Below are 25311 nucleotides of genomic sequence, written 5' to 3' on the forward strand. Positions count from 1 at the left end.
TTTGAGATGTATATGCATATGGTATGACGGGGCCCTATCCCATCCTTTCTACAGTTTTCTATTCCATTAGAGGTCTGTAGACAGTTGTATGTAGTTGGTACGTGATGTTGCCTTGTCAGCTCTCATTCTTTTGTGTACAGCATATGTAGCAGCCTGTTCGGCTTGCACTGTTCTTTTTGGTGTCTATATATATTATATGCAGATGGTTGATAGTTCTTGATGCATATCTCTTGGTGATGTTATCGTATGAATCAGTATAGTTCAGATTGAGTTATTTGTGGGCTCTTGTTAGTCAGTATTATCCAGGTACGAGTATAGGGTGTTTGATCAATAGAGATCAGGCACTCGTCACGGCTCACTGGCGTGGGTCGTGACATTAGACTCTTTGCATGCATAGACATCTTTATCACTCCTATCCATTCCGCCTTCCCAAGCAATCTTCCACACTTGGGATCCTCAGTATGAAGCTAATGCATGCTCACGAGCGCTTATTATGTACAACCCTTGTGATGTATGGAGCTCCTTAACTTGACTCCACGTAGACGGCCTTGGGACAACAAGGATTGCATCATTGGCAAAAAATGCCGTGACTCAATATACTACGCTTTATGCATCTGTGGTTCAACCATTTGGGGAAAGCAATTAATACATGTTTCTCTCTCTCTCTCCCCACCACACTACAACCAAATGAGGTATAATCCACTACAACCAAACGAGGTATAATCCCTTCTCTCTTCTACTTTTTTTGCATTTTTACGGTCAATCAAGGATGATACCTTATGGTTTTTTTTCGTTTGTTCTTAATTCCTATTGGCTTTCAACGAATTACAATGTCCCACACAGAATTGAAATCCGATTTTGAGGGGTTTGGGGTTCAATATAAAGAACTCCACTCTCATCACATACACACATATTTACTAGCCTCAAAATCGCTACACAAAGTTTCGATAGACCAAAAATACCCAAATCACCTAGGGTTTAGCATTTTCTGCTGAGACCTTTAATTATATGGGTTTTTCTAGTTCAAAATTTTAATTACTTTCTTTTGTGGCTGAGTCTCAAGGTTGAGGAGGGAAAAGAGGCTTCCAATTTCATTCTCGACAAGGCTGCGCAAAGAAAAGGTAAATTCCTTTCCTTTTATTTAGTTTTAGTAATATTTGTGTATTTTTGTATGTGGTTATTATGTGCGTGTCAGTATTAGTTTAGTTTATTTTTGGTAATGTTGTGTGTTTTCTTTGTTATTATTGTTTGTGTTTAGTTGTTAGTTGTTAGTTTAGTTTAAGTTTTAGCTTAGTTGATTAGTTTATGTTTTAGCATCAGATTAGTTTAGCGTAATGATTATGTGGGTTGACTTAGTTTAATTAGTATGCGTATAAGGCTTTGCTTAGTTTTTGTGTAGTATTTACTCATGTGTTCTGCCAAAATGCTCATTAGTTCATTAATAGGATTGTGATTGGTGTAAATATTGCCCAACTGTTGGCCTGATTAGCTTAATTCTGCTTCATATATCTCACACTTTGTTTGTTAGTTTGTGTCAATACTTAACTAAATATATGCTAGATTAGTTCAATCACTGGCATAGTTTAATTTAATCACTATGCAATGGACATAGACTAGTCATTAGCATTATAGAACCTGACTTGACTCAACTCATGACTGAAAGATGCCTAATCCCAAGCATGTTTAAATAATGTTCAATCTTGCTCAGTTTTATGTGAAATCATAGCCTCAAGTTGTTCATTAGTTTAAATGTCTTCTTTGTGCTTTATTTGACTCACAGCATGGCACTAGTTGAGCCCCCCTCCCTCTCCCTTCGTTGGTTTAGTATGGTTATGGTTGGATTGTGTTTATGTATGTTGGTTAATATGTTTAACCCTGCTTAGGACTAGTGTAAGACTTTTCTGAAACTTAATCTGGTCTCATATGTTTATATGTTAAGAAATTCTTGGATTAGGTAGAAATGTAAAACATGTATATTGTTTTGAAATGATGTTGGAGTGCTTCATTGGAGCTAATGTGTCTTTGTTTGAATAACCTGAATAGTAGTACATTTGGCATGATATTTGTTTCTGTGTGGTTGTTATGTTACCATATGTTCGAAATGCTTTATGTGTCTGTGTGAATAAGCTGCTAAACCAGTGAATCTAGTATCAGTTGTCAGCCTTATCATGTCTCTATTATGTTCTTTTTTAAAGAGGGATCTTCATGAAAACCGAGCCTTATGACAATGTTAGGTAGCATGTATTAAGTCATGAACTTGCCATCTACATTATTCAAGTATCTTTTTATGTGTGTACTTGTTCATGAATGGGGGAAGTGATTAGACAGGACATGGCGCATTTCCTGCTTACCGAGGACATGACCTTAGATAGGAGGGTATGGAGGACTCATATTAGGGTAGAAGGCTAGTAAGTAGTTGCGTTTATCCTTTCTTACGAGTAGCTGTGTTGCTCTATAGTTTCTTGTCTCTTGATTTCTGCGAGTATCTGTTGGTTTATAATGGTTTATAATGGCTTATTTACTTTCACTGTTTTCATTTTCATAACTGCTTTGATGTGTTTGCCCGTATCTGACCTTTCTTATGCTTTCTCTTGAGCCGAGGGTCTTCCGGAAACAGCCTCCCTACCTAAGGTGGGGGTAAGGTCTGCGTACACCCTCCCCAGACCCCACGTTGTGGGATTAACTGGGTATGTTGTTGTTGTTGTTGTTGTTGTTGTACTTGTTCATGAATGGTTCAGCCCTTTCTCAATGTTGGTGTTTGGTTCAAATTAGCTTGAGCATCATTAAACACTTGTTGGTTGCTGAATAAGTGAATATGCATCTCATGAACTTGTCATCTAATTCTAGCTCAAATTCTCAGCACGAAACTTGATTTGTACCCTGACTTATAACCTCATGTTAGCACTAGTGATTATTCTTGGCTTATGCATATGCAGAACTCAATTTACTTCACTATTAGGTTTAAGTCATTATGTCTTACCTGCTTGATGTGATATGGACAACCTGATAACAATCTAAGTTTCTATAAAGGTACTGAACTATGAACCCTGAGCTTAAATGCTTATCTGTCTTTAAAGACCAAATATGTACCTCTTTGTCAGGGTTGAACTGTTGAATGTTTGTCCAAGCATATGCTTAAACTGAATATGTGTGCTAGATCTATTTCATTTGAATTCTTATGCATGTGTCAGGTGTTTGACTATAATGAGTATATGGTTCATGTGTTTATTTGTCACAAAGCATGTCCAGACAAAGCATATGACAGTTGTTAGAAAGGAATTATGTTTCAGTAGTTATAGGTAGCGAAGGTCTATGTGGCTAATAGGATAAATTTTAATCTGAGTTAGTTGAACACTATGGTTGTTATGGTTTGAGAGTCCATGAACATGCTATATGCTATTAAATACCATGTGAATGACCACTATTTAAAGAAACTACTAAGACTATGCTTGAGGGTTAGGGTCAATAGCATATTCAAGTTTTTGAAAGATTATTGTACATACATATGGTAATGTGCTAGTCTAATGGAATGTTTAGAGTCACTTTTTTTGTCTTTAATGAGCATACACATGTTCATCATGCTAAAGAAATCGATTAAGACCTTTGTGCTTGTATTGTCATATCTTATGAATGAAGGCTGATGGCCTGAAAAGATGGGAACCTGGAAAGATAAAGGGTTGGACTTCTTTATGCTAAGTTGGACTGATAGGACTCATCTACGGTAAAAATAAAGTTTTCATGATCACATAAGTATAACAGAAGCTTAAGAGGTTGTCACTTGGATAAGGTAAGGCAAAGAGTGATTATCCTAGGGCTAGGAAGAGATTAGGAAAGACTTGGAGTTCATTTACTCAGTCTAGTACTACTGATCCTAGGCTGTTGGGGTTCCTCTTTGTTGAACCACACTCCTATGGGACCCTATAAGGTTTCAATAAATGGGAAAAGGGAAAATACTATGTAAAACTAATATGTTAACATGAAATATTGGGGTCTGTGTGCAAAGATAGTACTGTACAAGTGTAGTTTTGTTCCTTCTTAGTATTTCTGTGATGTGCTCTGCTCTATTGTTCCTTATGTAATGAAATTAGATTGATATTTCTCTTCAAAGATAATCTAGGCTGTGACATGCCCATACTGTGCTATCTTTATGTTTAAGATACTTTCCAAGTAGTTTGAATTCTCTTGTGACTTTTTTTCCAAGTGTAAAAAGAAGAAGTAATGAGGTATAAGGGAAAATTATGTGAACCACTTTCTCTCTGTCCCCTTTCTTTTTCTATGTCCCTGGATTTCTGAATGGTCTGTTTGATGATTTGATCTTGAAAGAAAATATTCCCTTTGGCTGCGCATATCCCTTGTCAACCTGAGTGTTTTGTTGAAGCTTTCTTAAGACCTTGAACTGATTGAAACCATGCACTTCCTCTGTTTAAATGCCCTACTTGAAAGTTGAACTTTAAGTGTAAACCATATATGGATGAAAATGAACACAGTTCATGGAGCTTTTATGTCCTTCCCCTCTCCCCTACAAATAAACTGAAATCTGAGCTGCTGTGTCATTTTGTTTCTATAAGTATTGTGATAGTCCTCAAGGAGTAAATATGCTGAATATATTGGTGTATATCTTTTGTATATGTGCGTATACATGTATGCTTAAGATTGCTTCAAGATGAATGCCATACCCTTCTTGCTTACACTGCCTCTCTTCTTCTTTTTCCTGCCTGTTTGATATTGCTATGATGGAGTATACACTAGATAAACACAAGATATATGCTCCTTATATACCTCGGTATATATTGGGTTGTATATCGTGTATACCCATGGTATACGATGCTATTGCTTATAGATTAGAACTGATATCAGCCGAATTGGGCCTGTCCTTTTAATGCTATCTCTATTGGGCTTTCCTGGCTATTATTTGCACACAACTTGCATTAGGCTTGTTTGTTTATTTTTTGGTAAAATTAACAGAATGACTATCTTTTGGTAGTTTCCTATCATTTATAGCTACCTTTTAAAAATTACCATTTGTAGCTATGTTTTCCCAAATTAAGGTATTTTTTCGGATGTATTTGATGCTTATAAATACATAGTAACACAGTAAAAAAATAAAACATATCCCTTGATTTAAGGCCATAACAGTGGGATCAATTAATTAGCTATTAATTGGTATTTTTTACCATATCCTTCCACAAAATTACCTTTCCATAACCATGTTCTATTCCTCCATCCAATCTTCAACATTCAAACATAAAAAATAAAAAATTTGAAATTTGAAAACATTCAACAGCCAATATATTTGAAGTTTTCAATATTGATTTCGTTCTTGATTTACCCATGTATTTGATAGCATAACTAATGTATTTGAAGTTTTCAATCAAACCCCATGTATTTTATATTAAATCTCATGTATTTGTGTGATTAACAATTTGCATCACCCATGTATTTTAGCGGTAATGTATTTGAAGTTTTCAATATTGATTTTGTTTTAATTTACACATGTATTTGATAGCATAACCAATGTATTTGAAGTTACCAATCAAACCTCATGTATTTTTATATTAAATCTCATGTATTTGTGTGAGTAACAATTTGCATCATACATGTATTTGATGGATTAATTTGAACAAAATACACAAATATATAGAAAACTTACAATGTATTTTCGTTACTCATGTATTTGAAACTAGATGAACTGATGAAATTAATTTGAACAAAATACACAAAAATATAGAAAAACTTACATAAATACACCACCAATCACAAACAATTGGTAGCTATATCATAGAACATACACAAATACATATATTTTTCATCTTCTCAAAATCCTAAAAAATCCTAGACCACTAAAAAAATTCTAGCCACAGAGCAAATGCAACTTGGTCCAAATTTATGGGCACTGGTCCACAGCCCAAAAGTCTTGGCATTTACAGCTACAACTTGCCCACAATGGGAGATAAGCCGTCAACCATAATGAATGATCATTCTAGTTGGAACGTCATTCACATAAAAAAAAATAGAAAGATTAATTGCCTTCTTATGTTTAATTTGTCCACAAAGCTTGAAAACATGGAAACCAAAAAAAATTTGAGAGGGGTGGCCGCCACCCGTCGTGGTGGTGGTTGATAGAAGGAGAGAGAATTTTTTTAGGGATTTGAGAAATGAAAAATCTGAAATAGGTAGTGAGTGAGAATAGAAAATGTCAAAATTTTATGAAAAAGGAGAGAATGATAATATATATTAAGTGATTAATATTGTTACCATTAAAAGGGGGATATGAGATTGGGAGTGCTAAATTTTAGGTGTAGTGCACCAGTAACTGAAAATTACTGTGTAGCTATATTAGTTAAATTCAAAAAGTATTTAGTTATTATTAGTAATTAAAACAAAAGGTAGTTAATATCACTAATTATGTACTAAAAGTAGCTATAACACGTAATTTTTCCTTATTTTTTCCTTAAGTATATTTGGGCCTGTTCTTTCCCATTTGTTTGGCATTAATTCTCCTTACGATACTTCAATAGACATAACTGAATTATATTAGATATGTATATACTTATATATGTGATCATGCTTAAATGCTTCCCTTTAAGTTCTTGTTAAATTAGTCATTAGACATAGATGCTCTATAACCTCAATTCTCCTTTTCCCCTTTCCCTTTTTGCATGGAACTTAACCGACATGGGCTATTTGGGCCAAATTCGCACAAGCCACTGTTGGCCCAACATTGTTTTCTTGCTTCCATCGAGTCCGAGCAGAATATTAAAGGCCCAATTTGGGAGAAAATGGTTAACTGGTGGGCTCGGTAGGCCCACCAGTCTTCCCTTCTTTTATTTTGTTTATGTATGTGTTTGAGGATGTATTGTAATGGATGCTTGTAATATTGAAACTCAATTGGTTAGACTTAGACGAATTAAGCAAAACGATATGTATATCGTTTAGAATGGATAGGAACCCAAATAATTTTCAAACCTGGACCCGACAAAATATAAATATTGCTTCAAAGAAATTGACAAAAATGACATTTTAAATCTTTTCTTTACAAAGACTGGAAAACTGGAACCGTGGAGTGTATTGGCACTATTTTCTAACTTAGAATTTTCGGAAAAACTGGCAACAAAACAGTGAGATTTTTCAGAAGAAAATGCAATTCCTTTTCAACTTAAGAAATTTTCAAAAGAAGAAGAAGAAAATTTGATTTGTGAAAATAAATGAAATGGGCTTCAAAATGATTTCAAAGTGCCTTAGAAGATTTTTTAAACATTTTTTTTCCAAGCCCACTTTAAGTTGAATAAAACGAGGAATTCTACTTGGGCCTTAGTTTGAGGAAAAGGTTCAAAATGGATAAGGTTGACCTTCACTAAATTAATACACTTTGTTAAACCTTATAAACTTATGTATACCACATGGCTTTTGGCAAATGATTTATACTTGAAATTATTTTCAATGAAAACTTGTAAGGGAAAAGGGACATACCATTTGGACTAAATTAAGTGGAACTCTACTCGAGAGAAATTATGGTGTGTTTTGGTCCGAAAATGAGATGACCCTGCTAACCTTATACGCATTTTTTCAAAATAAAAAATAAAAAAAATAATAGGAGTTCAACTTCTTTTCTTCAAAAACAAAATTTTTTGCCTAATATTTCAAAATGATATGCAATGACAAGTTATACAAGATTTTAAACTAATATAAGCAAAATAATTACAAAATCACACTTGAAGCTCAAAGGTCAACCGTATTCTACGGATTCTTAATATTAGGGTGTATTAACGCCTTCCCAGAGGAATAACCAGAACTCTTATCTCGAACTCTGGTTTTAAAGGATTTTTCTCTTGTTTGGAGAAACTCTTTAAATTTGGTTTTCATAATTTCCCTTATATATTAGGCGGCGACTCTAAAAAACAATAAATCCAAAACAGTCCACAAATTCGAAGTAGCTTTTATGCCTTGCGTAAAAGTGAACCGTAACACCTGTGGTGGAACCTCACATGATTAAGCATGATTTTGATCATTTGGAGGACATTAGATACAAGCAAGAAGATGAAACTTCGGAGAAAAACATAAAACAAATAGCAGCTGAAGGGGACATCTCTCCAAGACAAATGAGTAAGTTACAGCAAAGTGAAGCAAAGACGAGGGCATCTAGAAACAGAAGTATACCTCCCATAGGAGTACGAACAAGGAGTATTAAATCCAAAACTCAAGGTATACGATGATAGACAAAGCCTTATTTTGGAACATCAGACCAGTTAACACTCAAGAATCATTTGAGAGGTTAACTGAGTTGAACAGAAGACAACAATATTCATACATAGATATAATGGAACCTTTTTAAGATGTTCTAATCGGAAAACATATAGAAGGCAACTGGGGTTACAACATGGTTTGATTAATGCATCAGGTACAATATGGATTTTTTGGGAGGACGATTGGCAAGGTACAATGGTGGAGGATACAGTTCACTCTCACGATGTAGCATAAATGTGTGTAGCAAGATTTTCTAGTCTCTGCAATACATGCAAAATGTGATGCTACTGAAAAATTAAAATTGTGGGACTCATTAAAACATTAGCTGATATCAATTCTATCCCTTGGATAGTAGGAGGAGATTTCAATGTTATTATTTCAGGGGAAGAAGGACTTCCTGTGACAATCAATGAAACAGTCGATTTCTCTATGTGTATCACTTCATGCGGATTAATAGATTTGAGATTTATAGACAAACAAATGCACTTGGTGGAATGGTAGAACTGAAGAGAACTGTATATTCAAAAGACTGGATAGAATTCTGTGCAATCAAGAATTTTTAGATCTCCTTCCATCAAGTGAAGTTTCTCACTCGATAAGGCATAGTTCTGATCATGCACGCCTACATTTGGAATGCAGTGACAATGAGCAGCCAGCAATCAGATCTTTTAAGTTTCTTAACTTCTGGGCTTCTCATAAAACTTTTAGTGATGTAGTGGAGCAGAACTGGACAACTGATTTTACTGGCAATCTCTGTTATGTCTATCAACACAAAATTAAAAAGGATTAAAAGTGCTTTAAGTCGGTGGAGTAAAGATACTTATGAAAATATATTTCAACAAATTGCTATTAATGAAGATACTATTCAACGTAAAGGAGTTGCAGTTTCGGATTAATACATCTATGTCCAATAACAGTTATTCAGATCACATGCTGAGCTTACTAGATACTTGCATCTGAGGAGAAATATTAGAAGCAAAAATCAGGTATGAGGTTGTTTAAAGATTGAGAAAGAATAGATTACTCTCTTTTGGTGGAAGATTCATACTGATCTCTCATGTGCTACAGACCATGCCCATCTATTTGTTATCAGCTATGAATCCACTAAAAGGAGTCATTAACAACATACATCAGATATTTGCCAAGTTTTTCTGGAGCAATACAACAGGAGTAAAAGGCAAACACTGGGTAGCATGAGACAAACATTGTTTCCTAAAATAAGGAGGGTTTAGATTCAGATCTCTGCATGTTACGCCTAATGCACTCTTTGTTAAGTTATGGTGGAATAATAGGACTTCAATAATCTTATGGATTCAATACATGGTTAACAAGTATTGCAAGAAGTTAAACCCAGTAATAGCTACAGGAAGAGGGGGTTCACATGATTCAAAGAAGATAATTTTACTCAGAGAAGATGTATAACACCTGACAGTGGCGGAGCTAGTAAGAGCCAACGGGGTTCAACCCCCTTCGGTGAAAAATTACACTGTATATACAAGGTGAAAATTATTTTTTATGTATATATAGTATACGTTGAACCCCCTTGTCTTCTTCGGTTGTCTGCTTCTTTATATTTTTGAACCCCCTTTATTAAAATTTTGGCTCCGCCATTGACGCCTGATTTGGTTGAAACTAAGACAAGGAAATTTCAGTTTTTGATTTGAAAGCTAGATGAACCTCGATGCCTTATACTTTATCCTACCTGAAGTACTGAGAGAGGAAGAGATAGAGGTCACAATCTTTGTACCAGATGGAACATGGAATACTAAGCTATTGCATGATAGTTTGCCAGAATAGTTTGTTTAGCATATTACAAAAAGGTAAAACCTCCTATATATTCTTGAAGAGGGAAATGATACAATTTTTTGGGCTTTGGGAAATATGGAGGAGCAGATGCAGTGTGAAATATGACAAAGACAAACATGACATGAGAAGATCCCTTTCCTTAATCTCTTTTAATCTTGCTAACTTTGTGAATTCTCATTTTCAGAACATCAAGATTGATGCTAACTGGAATAACATATTGACTGTGAAAGTGATGATTCGCTTTCGTAAACAGCATCTCGAATCGCAAAGATGTCACTTGGATAATCTCCAGCAGGTAACCTCCATGATTGAGTACCAGAGTTGGTTTGAGGCTATCTCGTGGGGCTTCCGTGAGTCAGTTGTACTTTCACCATGCCCTGCATATATTTATCCACATAGGAGCAATACAACCACCTAACCTTTGCCACAATGCTATGGTGAGCAATCTGAGTGCAAAAGTGACTCTGATGCACGCAAGGTGTTTGATGAACTATTTTATTAGGCGTAGACTAATATTTTCCTATGTAATGATCAGTTATTCTATTGTGACAGTGATAATGAGATTCTCGATAATAAGCATAACATGAAAGTTGGCGATTTGGCACGGAAAATTTCAGCACCTACTTTGCTCCCTTTAACACCGATGGAGTCTACCTTCGAGGCTGGGAAATTCGAGAAAAGAAGGGTAGAAAAGTGCAAGTTGAAGGCTCAAAGAATGTGGTTCAACAGAAGTTGGTTGCTACCACAAATATCGAAGAGGAGTTGGTTCTAGAGGAGTTTTCTCCAATTGTCTAGGGATTATTCACCATCTTCACATCTGGTGCTCGCTTCCATGACATTCGACCACACAACAAAATTGAATTACTAGGGACTATCCCATTTTGTAGTTGTGTTGATAATTGATTCGACACATGGCAAGATTTTGAAGTTGATTCATGTGTGCCTTTATTTGTTGAATCTGAAGAGCTAACATAAATTTCACATGAAGGATCATGGTTGATTCCTTTTCATGGTTGTGAGTCTATATTGCTGCATGATAAGAACTTCACGATGGCTAATGATGTTTTGGATACTAAGAAGGTCTCCCTAATGAAATTGTCCTTATTGAGTCTAAAAATCCAGTTTTGGCTGCCGAGTTTACATTAATTGTTATTTGTTAAACAACCACTACTACATGATTTTCAACTTGTAGTTTTGAGTTGCATAGTACTCAATTTGGAGTTGCTTGAACGGACAATAGTTAAGGTTATAAGAATATCTAATGTCAGCTATTCACCAGATGTTTTTTGTTTATAAACACATCGTGGCAACCTTGAACATCACAGTGACCCATCCTTTAATGAGGACAGGAATCATTTGTTGGCTCAATTGTCAGAAATATCTACCCTTAATATGGACTCGGGCTTGGCCAACGCTTGGAGGAGATGTGTCTTATGTCAGCTCGTTATGTCCAACTTATAAGCATAGGTATATTTGCTCGCTTTAGTACATTTGGTCATGCTACGCTTATATTAACTTGGCATCAGGTTTGCCAAAATCAGTTCGAATTAAAATGTCACGACCCAATTTACCAAGTCGTGACGGCACTAGTCCCACCGTATTAGTAAGCCAACACAAACCATTAACAACCCAAAATATAAGGAAATACTAAAGGCGGAATTAAATCATACAAGTTGATTTCAAGTCTTAACAATCTTAAATAGAAATACTTAGAAGTTATTACAAATCTTCCCAAAATATGATGTCACCAAACACAACGACTACTAAGGAGTACAAATAGTCTGAAAATACATAATAGGACTGTCCGAAATGAAGAAAGACAGAAGATAAATGATAGAGGAGAGTCCGAAGCTGTCCAGAACCGTAGTGCTCACCTGGGGTCTCACATCAAAGGCTCTAGCGGGCAGCTTGATAGTCACGAGCTCCACTGGTACTGGGGACCGAATCTGCATACAAAAAGGTGTAGCAAGTGTAACATGAGTACAATAAACAACGGGTACTCAGCAGCATCGTTGACCGACCCTTTCCGGAATGGAGACGAGGGTTGGTTCACGATACCACAACAACACTAGTCTGCCATTAGTCCATAATAAGAGAAAATCACATTAACAGCTAAACCCACAAAATAGATAAGTTTCAAGATAAGATAAGTCGAATACCAATAATCACAACAACAGTATAAAGTATGAAAGAATGAGATGCAAATGCAATGCAAGGCCTGTTTCCGCTTCCTGATATACACACATTCGAATGTCAACGAATCATGACCCATGGGGGGCTCATGAGGTCCATATATCACCTCTCCGGTAATTCTGCGGATCACGCTCTCATCATCTCATATCTCAATAACCTGTCTCTTAGTCGACTGGACTTATTTGTCAATGGAATGCGCTAAAGCATCATCACTCGTCCGGAACAAGATACCATCGAACTCACAATCATATCCTAAAATTGTATGCATGAATACATATAAAGTATGAATATGGTATACCATAAGTCAAGAACAAGTATACAAGCATGAAATCCATCATTATGTTCTCAACTTCATAAAGGTTGCACCTTTTTCTTTCTTTTCATTTCAACGAGGATATATGAGTGATATGCACACAAACAGATAAGATAGGCAATAATAATAAGAGACATAAAGTACGGGCATCGGACACTAATCACAGATCCAAAGGATCATACTATTCTATTAGCTAGTGCCCAAAGAATGGCATTCAGACCAACTATACAATTGAAATTGCGTAAATACCCATAACATGATGACCGGTATCCAATACTAGTGCTCGTCACCTCACAAGTATCGGATCCCCCTTAATCACCCCATAACCCTCTTATTAGATTTATTTTAGCCAACCACACGTTCAAGAAAGAGTGCAAGGTCTCAACTTGCCTGGAATGTCGGTAATCGAATGACAAAGCCCTCTTGCCAAGCCAAAAAAATCTCCGAACGATCAAAGTCTAGTCAAACAGGGATTATACATTAGAATACTAGTCTATTAATACCTATATTGCTACATAAATCCAAATCCCCAAATTAAGCCCTAATATTAGGATTCCAAACCCAAAAGAGAAAAATAATAAATTGGACCTAGAATCATGATCCTCATACCCAATATAACTCATATACCAAAAATCATCCATAAATAATCACTAATTCATGTTCAATTACCCCCCCCCCCCCCCCCCAATTCTTAGGTTAGGTTCCAAAACCCTTCCATGACCTTTTTAATCCAAACATTCTAATTATGAGTTATGAACATAAATCATGGGAATAATCAAAATACCAAGTTAGAAGACTTACCCAATGGTTTTCGTCTTGAAATCTCTTCAATCTTCTCCAAATTCGCTTTCGAGACTTAAGGGTTTAGAATGAATTGTCTAAGGATGGAAGACACTAAAGACACATTTTGTTCAGCGATTCACGCACTCGAACTCGCACCAGCAGACACGCACCGGCGAACAATTCTGTTCAACGATTCACGCACTCGAACTCGCACCAGCAGACACGCACCGACGAACAATTCCTCACCGGGGTGCAACCACTAGAAATATCCCAGGTCTGCAGCAGCGGAGGATTCCTCACCGCTGTGACCTCGCTACTGCGGGAAAATATTCGAGGCAGCGGAACTGGTGTAGCTCACCAGATTCTCGCTCCTACGGGCCTCCTCTCACTGGAGCGCATCTGCAAGGGCGAAACCAACCTTGCTCACACCAGAACCAGCAAAATCTAGTTTTTGACTCTCACACCCCAAAATCCCGAGACTCTTCTGGAACCTCCCCGATACAAACCAAATATGCAGACACATGTACAAACATTCTATAAACTCACTCGCGCACTCAAAAATCCCAAAAGAGGTCTCACTGACCAAGTCAACCCCGAACGGGAAAAAACCAACTTTCCAACCAAATGACCAAAATGCCCCCAAGACCCTCGGGAACTGAACCACACACTCAAATAGCCTATATTTGACGTTCCGAAGCTAATGGAACCAACGAATTTCCCGAGATAACACAAATACCCCTGATGATGCCTAAAGTCAACCTAACACTTGAAGATTCTTCAACTTAGCAACTTTCCAACTTAAGCTATTTCGGCTAACTCGAGAGTTTTGTCAACCACACCCACTATACAACAATCCAAAACAAGCAAAGAGGTGAATTCACAAGGGCAAAATAGACAAAAATGAGAAAATAACCAAAATGACCTAATGGGTCGTTACATAAAATTTCCATTTGACCCCGGTTCTAATTTGTTTACCATATTCCTTAGAGCTATGAGAAATTGTGAATACTTATGTGCTTTGGGCAGTCTGAACCTTGCTAAGTTCCTGACATTAACTGTGTGGAATTCTTGCACTGCACCCTTGGAACTTCATATCAGAGAAACAAACAGTGCGCGCAAATATGCTCTCTTGGAAGTTTCTATTAGATGTTCTCTTTGCAGTTCCCTCAAACATGCTTCCTTGACTTGTCGAATGTCTTGGTAGCGGTGTGAACTGCTTGGTTCCACCAAGAAATTTAGGGGATGTGCTAATGCAATTTTGTTTATATGATGCTACTGATGTTTTGCTCTATGCCCATGGATCATGTGGCAATTCTTTTGGGTTCTCAAATAGTGCTTTTCATGTTGGCCTTGCAAGTGAAGATGCCACTTTTTCTTTTGATGCAAGAGAGTATGACTCACTTCCTAAAGGAGAGGTTTGCATAAAGAAGGAAATAGTCGCGACTGTTCTATTTCACGATCTTGATGCTACAAGTGCATAGCAACCAGGAGGACAAGATATGTTGTCTCTTATGAGCCAACTGATGAAACCTAGGAAAACTGAGATTGCTGTCAAGTTATGGCAAACGATGAACAAGGTAGTTCCTCGTTATGTTGATGAAGGTGCTGCAAAGCCTGTTCCTGCAGTCTTATTTAACAATAAGTTCCATATGTTTGGTATGGGATACTTTTCTTACCTGAACTTGGTCATGGAGAGCTTTCTGTCTCAAATTTTGAATTTTGTCCCCAATAAAGGAGCTTATTATGTCACAAGGACTACTATGACTAAACATTGCATTCGAGTTTGACTTGCTAGATTGGTTGTTGAATGTTAGAACTGAAACTTATGTTCTAGCTGAAGTGATGCTGCTATTAGCTATACGTGCACGAGTGAGAGATCCATGCGCGAAACAAATGATGAAGCAGATAGTGACTGAAATGCTTAAAGCGAGCATCATTCTTCCTAGCGTCAACAGTTTTTTCTCATTGTTATTGGTCCGCTCGAACCTTGAGGACAAGGTTCTGATTGAGGGCGGGAGTATTGTTGTATACCTAACTGACTACATAAGGCTTTATGGGCTGGACGCGGTGAATGAGACTGGTTCAATTGAGTTTATTAGGATGACTAAAATGGTGGAGCATTTTATTTGGTATCCGGACCCAATTATTAGTTGGTCAAATAAGACGTGGGATTAGACAAAAGAGTTTATGTGTACTGTTGAGAAAACTATCGTCCCTCTCGTCCCCTCCCTTTAAGTCAAAACTTCTCATTTTCATTCTTTCATCTCTGTGTTTATGTTCTTTTAAGGATTGTAGTCGTTATTTGCTTGTTGTTTTCTCCTCTCAGTTGTAATTTGTGTTTCCGGTGATTATAATACATATCAGTATTGTGTTCGTGACTTGATTTGTTACATTGTGTCGTTTATTAAATAATTTGGCGATTTGTAAATCAAGTCCTGCAATGTGGTCTCTATGTTAATTTAGCAGGCGAAATATATTTTTTGGGGCGCTTTCAAAAATATATAGCCCAACATTTCTAGGTTCGTCACTTTAGCCTACATATCTTTACCTTTTTCCTCCTCACGTGTCTTTGCTTTTGTCTCTGAATTTAGGCTTCGGTGGGGTTTAACTTTAAAGGAAAAAACGTTATCCTCATATAATGCACTAAACTATAAATTAATATATTATAATTGAAATACTATAGATTACTAAAAATAGTTAATAATAAATTGAACCCGCTCTTTGGAGGGAAACAACAGCTGGAAACGGCTGCTAATATCGAAGTGTTAGAGCAACAACCGGCCAAGTCAATTTGAGAAAAATAAGAAAATGCAAAATTGTTATAAATACACTGTATTATGAATATCCATTTAAATACACTATTTACTGAAGCAACTTATGCAGTAACTCCTTTAAAGTAGCTTGCAAGTAGCTTACAGAATAACTTCAATTCTTTTATAAATAGAAAGTCAATTCAATTGATTTGTACATCACTCCTCCCCCACTCAAACTTCTTAACAAAAACACATATTTTAGATTTATTAGTTTAGTAGTTCTACAAGTAAGTACTATTGGAACTATCAATTCCTATTTCCAATAATGTTTAAAAAAATTCCTATTTCCGGAAGGAATCATGTGAGGATGTTGACACTTTAGCTTGGCCCAAATCCAAGCTGCCAATGTCCCACGTGCTCTCTTCAAACTTGACACTTGGGAATTCTTTATTATTTTTATAGTTTCTTAATTTAATGGTCGGCTCTAATTAATTAGTATTGTTAATCTCTTTATTTGTCCAAAGAGAAATCTTTGAGTAGTTCATACTAAATCTTTCTTTGAAAAAAGAAAAAAAAAATCTTCAGAGCATTGAACTAGACAATAATTTTCCTTATGCAATCGATAAACTGTTGACATTATAGAACAACATATGATGAATTCTGAATTTGGAGCGATTAAATTTTAGTAATCTTACAATTGAGGATGAACTTATAAAAATAACATAATCTCAAAGTCCAAACTCATCCTGAACACAAGATAAAATATTAGATTGAATCTTGAAAGTTTCAAATACACGGATACATGTGTTAGTATATTTTTGCCTCTACTTTTATATACTCCAAAAATAAAGTATAGCATTAGTTTAGTTCTTTGATTTTGAAGACCAAAAGAATTGGAGTATTTAATTTCACTGGCTATCATGTTAATCACTCGGTCTTCTTTCTGTTGGGATCGAAATAACATGGCGTCATGCAAAAGCTAACAATTGCAAACCTTGAACGACGATAAATCAGACAACATAGAAAAATATACCAAAAAACATAATATTAATATTGATTTGGTCAAGTGACCTACATATTGAAAAACTAATATAAAAGAAACTATAAAAATTGTAGAGCGAAAAATCCCCTCCTAAATAAAACTCTGAATCATAAAAGACCACATTGTGGATGCTATTGTGTTGTGAATGAGAAGAACAAATCTTCTATTTATAGAAATCTAAATCTTATTATATAAGAAAAAAGAGTAAACATGGTAGAATCCTTTTCCACAAAGAAAACCTTTTCTATCAAAAAAACTTTTTTGAAGTAAAACACAATTATGGTAAAATTCAAATAAGGTACAAAATTCAAGTCAAACCTAACACTTTCTTGTCCCCATCAATTGCGATATGATTTTGATTTCTGATTACCACAACCAAAATAAATAATTTGGACATCTGGTCATTTAAAATGGAGGCGGAGTCGGAAGTTTAATTTTTAGGTTCTGGATATTATAATGACGACTTCAAATATTAATAATTGATTCAAAATTTACTGTATATATTTAACGAATATTTTTAACAGAAATACAGTATTTGAGGAAAAGTTACCAGGTTCAGCCAAAACTGCAGTAGGTTTATGCCTCCGCCCCTGAGTGAAAATGATTAGCCCCTTCTCTTGAAAAGAAAAAACAATAATTCACAAAGAAATAATGACAAATGCGTACCCACACAAGTTGTTTACACCAAAAATCCTGTAAACTTACTGTATTGGGCGAAGAGTGTCTCCGGATGGATCAGCATATTCAGAGACTCTGACGACTCGGGGCATTCTACAACTGTCCCCCACTCCTGTAGCATCCACCCCATTGTTTTAAAAGGCAGTGTCAGGACTCGCCCCGGGGCTCGCCTCGGGGCAGGGCAGTGGCAAAACGCCCTGGGGCTAACGTGCGGGGCTTAGTTCCTATGAGGCTTACGCCCTAAGCGCCCAACCGTTCGCCTTAAACACGCCTAACGCCCAGGACTCGCCTAACAATTCTTACACAAATTATATTTTAAATTCCTTAATTAAATAATGATACTTAATAGTTTTTCATCTATAGAAATAGAAGATTGGGTGTAACTCATATAACAAGTCGTAGTAGTGGATATTTACTATTTGAGAAGGTCGTGAGGGTGAATATCACTTATTTTTTTAAAAAAAACACATAGCGGAATTGTACATTTTCACTTGTCATTGATCATAGGTCCTATGTATCAGAATTATCATATAATTTTATTTTTTGTTCATGAAGAAGTTATGTTTTAATTGTAATATTGATAAATTTTATTGATTATTTGCTTATAGGGAGATAAAATGAATAGTATGATAGTAATAGTGTTTTAAGAAACTGTGTTTTTTTCCATGTTTGAAAGTTAAAATGTTAGAATTGTTTTGCATTTCATAATAGCTTTTATTTCATTGTATTGTTTATACTTGTAAAATTATGTTATATATAATTATAAGTTATAAGCGGTGTATAATGGGCTTTGATCATTTTTTTTGTGAGGATCAAGCGCGCGCCCGCGCCCGCGCTCTCACACACACACACACACACACACACACACACACATATATATATTTCATTTATTTACAGTTTTCTTTTATTTTTTTATGTAATTTTACCTATTTAAAAATATTTACTGTAATTATATTATTTTAAGAAATACTAAAAATAAAATACCCATGGGGCTTACGCCCCGTGCCTCGAGGCTTACGCCTCGTCGAGGCGTATGTAAAACGCCCCGCCTTACGCCCCCGCCTTTTAAAACACTGATCCACCCACTTCAGTCAGAGCGCCACAGCGCACGTGGGCGCGCTGACATTAACATAATCTTGTCATCACGACATTTACGTCTCACTTGTCTTCAAACCCTATAAAAACACAACTCTAATTGAGTTTTTGGTAAAACCCTATTTCACCGGAAAACAGTTTGGCGCCGTTTGTAAGGATAGATAGTTGTGGTATCGTCCTAATTCATGGAAGAAACTCTTAAAATCCATTTGCATTTGGTGTTGTTCTGGCAGAGCGCATTTGACTATGCCTAAATCAGCTAGTAGCACGTCCGGAAGCAGCACTCCTGCCTAAACAAGAAACCCGTGGGGTTCGCGGTCGGAGGATCGACAAAATCCTTGGTAGGAAAAATAGCCCGAAACTAGATAACCAAGGGAAAAGGGAGGAGGTAGTGCCACCCCCGATGAAGGTTTGCGACGGTATTTCAACTAGGGAAGACCATCTTGACCGGTTGGCGGAAAGTAGGGAAGTGCTTTCCAGAGGGCGTGGCTTTGGAAAGAGGAGAAGACGCCCTCACTCTAAGGTAGAGAGAGTGTACAAAGCGGAGGATCGCCCATCGGAAATGACACTGGCCATGGTCCTAGCTTCAAATGGCGCAATGACGGACCGTATGGGGAAGCTTTTGGATTCTCTGACTGAGAAAGCACCGGTCAGCCACCCTTCGAGTAACTCAGAGGGTTATCAAGGCACCCGGGACTCCCGGAACAAATGCAGAACAGGTGGAATTGGAACCAGTTGGGCGAAACTGAAAAAGGAGATTCATGACCGGATGAGTCAGATACCTGGGGCCCCTCCCATTTTGCCAGGGGCAGGAGCAAAGAAATATGGAAAGATCCCCTACAAACTCAGCACAGCTCCTGCACTATTCCAAAGAAGTTCAAGATGCCAGACATACACAAATATAACAAAATCACAGACCCAAAAGAGCACATGACCACCTTCGAAACGGCCTTTCACGGGACATGACCTCAAACAGCACACTCTCGTTAAGAGAACACTTTCCTGATACTTTCGTGAAGGCTCACACTGGGGCCCGAAGAGTGGAAACATGCAAAAAGGATATTTTTGCTATAAAGCAGGAGGACGAGTCGCTCAGCAGCTATATGGAAAGAGTTTAGGAAGAGAGGATAATAATGCCTATTATACCTGAGAGATGGGCCGCAGCGACATTCACAGATAGTTTGAACACCAACGGTTTGGATGTGTCAGGAAAATTAACGGAGAGCCTGAGGGAGTTCCCAGCCAAATCCTGGAACGATGTAAAAGACAGATACAGGACAAAAATGAGGATAGAGGGTGACCTCAGAACCAGCGCCTAGATTGAAATATGGAGTAAGCCGCAGGAAGGACCTAGGAACGTTCCCCTCATCAGGCAACTGAATCCGAGAGACTGGTATGAATCGTGTATAGCCCATCTCCCTCCAACAGCCGACACAGGTATTCGCAGGCCACGACCAGCCAAGGAAAGCTAGGGAGGTACCACCGAGAAAGTCATTGAATTACTCGGGCCCACCTAGTGTGGCATCATCCCAACATGGAGGTTGGTGAGCTGGTCATGGTAATAAAAAATGAAGGAAGCAAGGACCCCAACAGGTATGACATAAAGTTACGGTGTGAGTATCATGCCACTCTGAGGCATTCGACCAAAGACTCCAAGCGCATGAAAGAATTATTAAACAGATGGTCTGGACGCGCTCGGAGGAAAGAGCCCGGGACTTTGCACAAACAACCCACGCCCCTGGGCTGGATCAATGTGATTTTTAAGGGAAGATTGTCGAGGTGGTAGCCTAAGGGCCGCCAAGCAGAATACCTTCCCCTCCTAGAAAAGGCTGGAGGGATCATTCGGGAAATCATGTCACGTTCAGTAAGGCAGAAGGAAAAAACGTCAGGGGATCACACCGACGCACTGGTAATATCTCTCCAAAATATCTAACTTTAACATTAAGTGTGTGCTTGTCGATCCAGCTAGTGCTGTGAACGTAATACAACTTCGAGTTCTCGAGGAGATGCAGATAAAAAAGCAGGTGATCCCAGTGGTTAAAATCCTAACTTGATTCAACCTGTAAGACAGTTCTCGAGGAGATGTAGATAACAGGTCAGGTGATCCCGGTGGTTAAAATCTTGATCGGGTTCAACCTGTAAGACCACCCGAGGCAAATCGAGCTGACTACACATGTGGAAAGGGTCTCTGCAAAGGCCTTGTTCGATGTCTTCAAAGGGGAAATCCCCTTTAATATAGTAATAGGGAGGCCCTGGTTAGATTCCATAAGGGCAGTCCCTTCCACTTTCTATTAGATCATAAATTTCCAACCCCTTGGGGATCGCTGAGGTCCGAAAGACCCAGAGCCCAGCCAAGGGGATGCGACCTTGACAATCGCCGAAGATGGCCAAGAGGGTGGATATCGCTGGCAATAACAGAATTCCAGCCTCGGCACTCATCTTGTGGTCAAACCTGAAGGAGTACAGGAAGAGAGCCCACCCAGAAAGAATTCACATGAAAGGATACCAAGAGGATCCGTCGCACCGAAAGAAGTAGACACAGGAAGCTTTACGATGGAGGATCTGGGATTGATTGCTTGCTGTCCGGACCTTCAAAAGGAACAGGTATACCTAGGCTCAGGCCTAAGCCCAGAGTGCCAGTGGGAATTACTCAAATTATTGACAAATAACATGAATAGCTTCACTTGGTCGGGTTTGGATATTACATGCGTTCCTCCAAAATTGGCCACCCATAAGCCGGATATGCAACCGGATTATCAGTTCGTTAAAGAGGAGGCAGCCCGTCTCATCAACAGGTACGAGAGAAAACGGTCAGTATCCTTTGCACCCACAGCCTGAAGTTAAACCCAGAAAAATGCGCCTTCGAAGTAGGCTCTGGCAAATTACCGAGGTTCATCGTGTCCAGTAGAGGAATTGAGGCCAACCCGGATCATACTCAGGCCATTGAAGAGATACCGGATATTCTTGATAAAGACAGGGAGGCGTAGTAGCTAACCGGGAGAGTAACGTCTCCCGGTATGTTCATATCAAGGTCATCCGAACATTGTCTGAAGTTTTTCATCCACCGTTGCTCGCTAGGCCAGAGGTAGGTAAACCTTTGCTATTCTATTTGGCTATTTCAGAAGCCGAGGTAAGTGTTGCATTGGTGCGCGAGGAAAAAGGTACGCAATTACCTGTCTATTATACTATTAAGGCCTTATCTGAGGCCGATATGCGTTATCTGCACCTGATCTGCGTGGTGACGATGCTCCCTTAACGGGGCACCTTACACAAACCGGGAATCCCCGCGCGGGTAAGCTGGGAGCAAGCTGGGAAAGTCCATACCAAATAGTAAAAACTGCAAGAAAGGGATCCTACCAAATCAAAGATGAATTCGTAAAGGAGCTGAAGAAATTCCACCTTTGAAAGCATAATCCTACCCGAAGTATGTCCCTAAGCTTCAGCACTATCTATCTTCAGTTAACTTGCCTTCTCTCCCTAACAGGGATTGCCCTCGGGGTCGAGATCACATCGTCACCCGGGGGAAGAATAAGGATAAGCGTTGCACCCTTTTCCTTGGACAAGGTTTTTTCTCAATTGGGTTTTCCTGGCAAGGTTTTTAAGAAGGCAACAAGTCAAAAGCGTACCGGATCATATCCCGACACTAGCCTTCTCGAAATCTCACACCCGAGTAACAAGGGGAGAAGAGTGGATCCAAGTGTGAAAAACATGAGATCTCCCTGAGGACGAACTTGAATGGACTGGGACTGCTGGCAGTCACTGCACCTACCCGGTTTCTTTTTGTTGTCATTTTGTGAAAACCCCGAAAGGGGATTATGTACTAATAAGACGAGTCGTCCCTCACAATCTCATAAACGAAATAATAAAATCCACTTATTTTTTTACTATTGTTAGAAAGACATACTTCGCTTAACATTTGAAAACGTTCAGGGCGAAACCGGACTACCGTTTCTAACACACGACACGGCTATAGAGCCTCCAAGCGTGCAGGTTCCATGAATCTTTATGCCATTAAATAGGGTCGAGACATCCTTCCTATTCGCACCAAAAATTGAGGGCCCTCCTTTATTTCCAATTGGATGATTAGATCCCCAATATCGTGAAAGCGCTTCCGGAAGTGACATTCCTAGATTGGGTAAGGAATGATGACCTCAAACACAAAACACAAAAACGACATAAGCGTACACGGGTCATCATACCTTAACTAAAACAACAAACACTCGAATATTAGTATAGTTCCGGTAGACGGGCATATCGGTCACGCCCATACGGTTAAGTGCAAAATAAAAGGCCAATAGGTCATTTTATGATCACAATCATTGTAAAAACTGAGCGAAGCGCAGGAGTCAAGGTTGAAAGCAAACTAATAATTATCATTAAACGAGGAGCAAAGAGAGTGCAAAGGCTCATAAAAAAAATACTTGAGGACACTCAAACCTTAGAAATTCCCAAAAAAAAAAAATAGAGCACAGAGGCTCAAAACCAAAGTTAAAAGGGCACACAGGCCCTGAAACATCGGTCAAACACAAACAGCATGCAGGCCAGAACAAAAACACAAGCATTCATAAGGGGCACACAGGCCCGCAACACATTCACAAAGCCGAAGCTAGTTATCTTCACAAGGCATGCTAGAGAAGGCCTCCGAACCAATGTCCAGAGGCTCAAGACTTACAAAGTTAAAAGGGGGGAGCAACTTCACCACTAGAGGAACCAGCATAGGCATCGGAGGAACGGGGCATTTTGTCCTAAAGATCATCCATACCTACCTCGACTGCACCCAAACCCAACTCCGCATCTATTAAGGACGAGGAAACATCAATCCGTCCCTTCTCGACCCTTTGCAAAACCTCATATCAGGCGTGAAGTATGGCATAATCCAGAAACAAGATGGCCCTCCATTGTTCAGCCTCTCAAGAAAGCACCAGGTGCTAGTTTTGAGCTCTAGGCCGGGCGCGGGAAACCTCGAGGGCTTGCATCCACCGCCAAGCAGCGTCACGCTCAGCCTCCACCTGGTCCAACCTATCCCGCAGCAACTGGCGAGCCATATTCATGATCCGAAGGGTGTCTCCCGAGCCGCCAGAGCTTGCTTAGCCTCTTTCCACTAAAGCCCCAAAGTGGTCATCAAGGCCTGAAGACCTCTATTCTCTGTCCGGAGTTGGGCAAGATCATCCCGGAAGCTCTGGTTCTCCTCTGTCAGCCTCTCCACATCACGAGAGGAAGAAGGGGGAATACTTTTGAAAAGCTCGAAGGCAGAGGAAGCGGCAGCCTGACCCTGGAAAAGGATAAACATGCAAACTTAATACATGCGTTCGCTTTAAGTACAACTGATAAGGCCTAAAGGATTCATATTACCTGAAGAAAAATACCCGCCAGATAGGTCAGGGAAACGTCCAATCCAAGGTCCGAACTAGTAATAGGAGGAGGTGGAATGGAAGGGACACCGCCCGCATTCTCAACGGAGGGCACACCACCACCCACGCTCCCGGGTTAGCCTTCACTCGCTCCCTCCCCCTAAAACAGCCTCAGTGGAAAAGGTCATCGTGCTCTTGATTTCAGCAGCCTCTCCATCGTCATCTTCCACATGGACCATCTTTTGCATTTCCTCCTTCAGGTACTCATTGAGTTTGCGACGCATTCTTACACGCAAACCTATCCCCCGAAGGAAGATACCTCGGCATCGTCTGGAAGTGCACGCTCCTTGCTACTTCTTGCCTCTTCGGCCGCCTCGGCAATAAGAGCCCGGGACTCCTCCTAGGAGAGCGTTTTCCTGGCTGAAGCCCCTCAAGAGGGAAGACTTTGCAAATACAAAAGAGGTCAGAGTAATACTCGAAGATCCAAGCATCAAGGGAACGAGGGTAGGAAAGAGGCACTTACCATAGTTTTTGCCTTTTCACCTATCAGTGAATAAACTTCTCCAGGTGATCAGAATCTCCGAAGGCGCAGAGCATGCCCATCACCCAGTCAAAAATATCAGGCAAGGGTACAGGTACAATCCGGGTAGCTAGATGAACGTGGAAGATAGAGTTAGAAAGAGCACACAAGGAAATATAAGGAGAAAATATAGGAAGGAAAGAGAGCGGATACTAACGAGCTTGTTTCATTGCCCTGAAAGAGGGCCTAGAACGGGGTCGTGGAGGCAACCGGTGCGGATCATCACGAACCGATTACACCACCCTCGATCATGATCATCCTCGACACTAGTAATGAGGCCTCGGGAGCCGAGGAAAACAAGGTTTATCATTCCTCCACGAAACACTTAGGGGGAGTAGAGGTGGATTAGGTGATCCACAGTAGACGGAAGGTTAGCAAGGTCCACCAGGTACTGCAAGTAGCAGACTACTCTCCAAGTCTTGGGGAGGGGGGTGTGAAGTTGTCCCACACAAACGCAGTACCGACGACAGAAG

At 39.0% G+C, this 25311-nt stretch overlaps 1 long non-coding RNA gene across 5 annotated transcripts; it reads left to right on the forward strand.

Annotated features, from left to right (window-relative positions):
• The first annotated feature begins 1127 nt into the window (after positions 1 to 1127).
• LOC132631796 (uncharacterized) lies at positions 1128 to 11108 on the forward strand. Of its 5 annotated transcripts, none has more exons than XR_009579070.1 (3): positions 1132 to 8202; positions 8399 to 10487; positions 10603 to 11108. It is a non-coding gene; the product is annotated as an uncharacterized LOC132631796 (long non-coding RNA). The 5 variants fall into 5 exon arrangements; XR_009579068.1 differs by having other exon boundaries at positions 1133 to 9230; positions 9313 to 10487; XR_009579069.1 differs by having other exon boundaries at positions 1135 to 9743; positions 9897 to 10487.
• Positions 11109 to 25311: the final 14203 nt, after the last annotated feature.

This window comes from Lycium barbarum, chromosome 3 (assembly GCF_019175385.1).
Source record: "Lycium barbarum isolate Lr01 chromosome 3, ASM1917538v2, whole genome shotgun sequence".
Lineage (NCBI taxonomy): Eukaryota > Viridiplantae > Streptophyta > Magnoliopsida > Solanales > Solanaceae > Lycium > Lycium barbarum.